We start from the raw sequence: 2,540 nt of genomic DNA on the forward strand, positions 1-2,540 counted from the left end.
TGGCTCAGGCTGCCAAGTCCTGGGATGCTATTCCTAGGCTGCCATACACGGCAGCACCAGAACCGCAGCCTGGCTGCCTGACCGTGCCACCGGTTTATAGTGGGGTGCATCTGGGGTGGAGGAGAAGCCTCCAAGCTACCATAGGGCGCCCAAATGGGTCCCTTCCTTGCTGCAGCCTGGGACCCGCAGCTGTGCCCTTCCCAAACCCACCGCACCATGAAAAGCTGCCAAAGAGCCTTTTCCAGGGAGCAAAACTTCCCCAAACGTGCCTGCTTCGGAGGGCATCCCATCAACCCACCCTGGATCCTTGCTCCCGAACCGCAGCAGCGTCCCGGCGCGCTGTGGCGGGGGGGAAGGTTGGGACACAAAGGACATTCTGTTCCCTGCTCTCCCCTTAAATTATCCTGCCACATGGAGTAGATCTCGGTGCTATTTTTAGGCCTGGCTTCTTTAATTATTGAGAAAGGTCTTGAAGGATCTCTTGAAGGCGAGGAGATGCTCACCCCCCGGTGCTCACCAGGTATCCCTGCCCATTGCCATCCCCGCTTTGCCACTTGAATCCTGGGACACCAGCTCCTGCCTGCGCTTTGCTTCCCCGCAGGGATGAGCACGGGGATGGGGAGAGCCAAGCTGGGCTTTGAGCGACAGCTCTACGCAAGCACAGCAAGAACCGCGCAAGGAAGCGGCTCCCATAGGATCGTGGAATGGTTTGGGTTGGATGGGACCTTGAATCTCATCCAGTGCCATGGGCAGGGACACCTTCCACTAGAGCACGTTGCCCCAAGCCCCATCCAACCCGGCCTTGGGTGCTGCCAGGGATGGGGCAGCCACAGCTCCTCTGTGCCAACGCCTCAGCACCCTCACAGGGAAGAAATGCTGGATCCAGGCTAAGGAAAACCAATGCCATCCCAGCAGCGGCTTCCACCAGAATCCACCGGTTTCATTTTTAACTAAACCAGCCACTTTTCTGGCTGGAAAACGACCTTCTTCCCCGCTCGCCGAGTGAATGGCAATGGCAGATTTCCTTTCTGCTCTTTCAAACCATTTCCTTTCATATCTCCTTATTTCCCTGACAAAAAGCCAAGCAGAGAACGGCCTTTCTTTGCCATTAAAGGCTCATGGTCAACATGAGGACTGCTGAGATTTCAGCCAAATAACCCCTAATGAAGAAAGAGCCGGAAACTCCCCTGGCATCACCTGCAAGGGCTTTGTCATCTCCAGTCTAACACCACCTTTTGGTCCCTGCCTGCAACCTGGCCTGCGGACTTCAAGGAAACCATTGATTTTCCCCAGCTGCCGGGAGCCAGCCGGGATTAAGTCCCACCAGCTGAGGGGATGGGATGTGCAGGGGATCTAGGATCCGTCCGTGTTTCCTGAGGAAACAAGAGGGTGAGATATATATAGTCCTGTATTTGGGCTGCTCAGCCTCCCCCATCTCCATCACATCGGGTACAAAGGTAATGATCGGCATTCCAGGCCACGTTGGATGGGGCTTGGAGCAACCTGTTCCAGTGGAAGCTGTCCCTGCCCGTGGATGAGCTTTAAGATCCCTTCCAACCCAACTCGTTCCATGAGTCTATGACACTGAGGTGCTATGGGTTGGAATTATCCTCTGCAAGAGACCCCCTGCTCACTCTAGGGTAGAACAGAGGGATAAACCCCGCTCCGCGCTAGGCATCAGCCGTGCCACAGCGTGGATACCCAACGCGGGGAGCATCTTTGGTCCAAACCCCACAAAGCCCCCTGTGCCGCGGGACCCCACCTGCATCCAACCTCGCCTCTCCCCACGGAGCTCCTAGAGTGATGCCACACAACCAGGATGCTCCAAAACGCTGTCCCAGGCTAATTCAGGAGGGCGGGATGAAGGCCTGGGATGGGCATCAAGAGGCAAAGATGCTCCAGGGCTGGAACCAGGCTGGGTTGCCTGCTGGGGGGGGGGGGAGTTGTCAGCCACTGCTCCTTAACACCCTGACAAGCTTATAACTATTTCATTTGTTACACTGTGAACCTCTTTAAATTAATGAACATAAGGTTGTCACGGTTGCTGTGGCGACGACACGTTGCTGGGGCAACGGCAGCGATGCAGAGCCTGCGGAGTGTAATCAGGGGTCAGGCTAAGGATGGAGCCAGGATGTGGGGGGGGGGGGGGTGCTGTAGGAAGGGGCAGTGAGCCCCAAAGCTCCAACCAGCCCCCCCTAAGCCATCAACACGGGGGGAAGCCACCATTGCAGCACTGTCCTGCCACTGCCACCCTGATGTGGGGGTAAAACTGCCTTGATACCAGGGTCTGCACAACCCAAGGATGCTCTGTGTGAGGCTGGAGGTGGGGAAGACATCATTGAACCACGGAATGGTTTGGGTTGGAAGGGAGCAAAGAGATCATCCGTGGAAACAAGGGCAGGGATGCCTTCCATTAGACCAGGTTGCTCCGACTCACAGATCCCATTCCTATGAGGCTTTAACCTGCCAGAGGGGAGACTGAGAGGAGCTCTTAGGCAGAAGCTCTTCCCTGTGAGGGTGATGGGATACTGGAATGGGTT

This window comes from Lathamus discolor, chromosome 24 (genome assembly GCF_037157495.1).
Source record: "Lathamus discolor isolate bLatDis1 chromosome 24, bLatDis1.hap1, whole genome shotgun sequence".
Taxonomy (NCBI): Eukaryota; Metazoa; Chordata; class Aves; order Psittaciformes; family Psittacidae; genus Lathamus; species Lathamus discolor.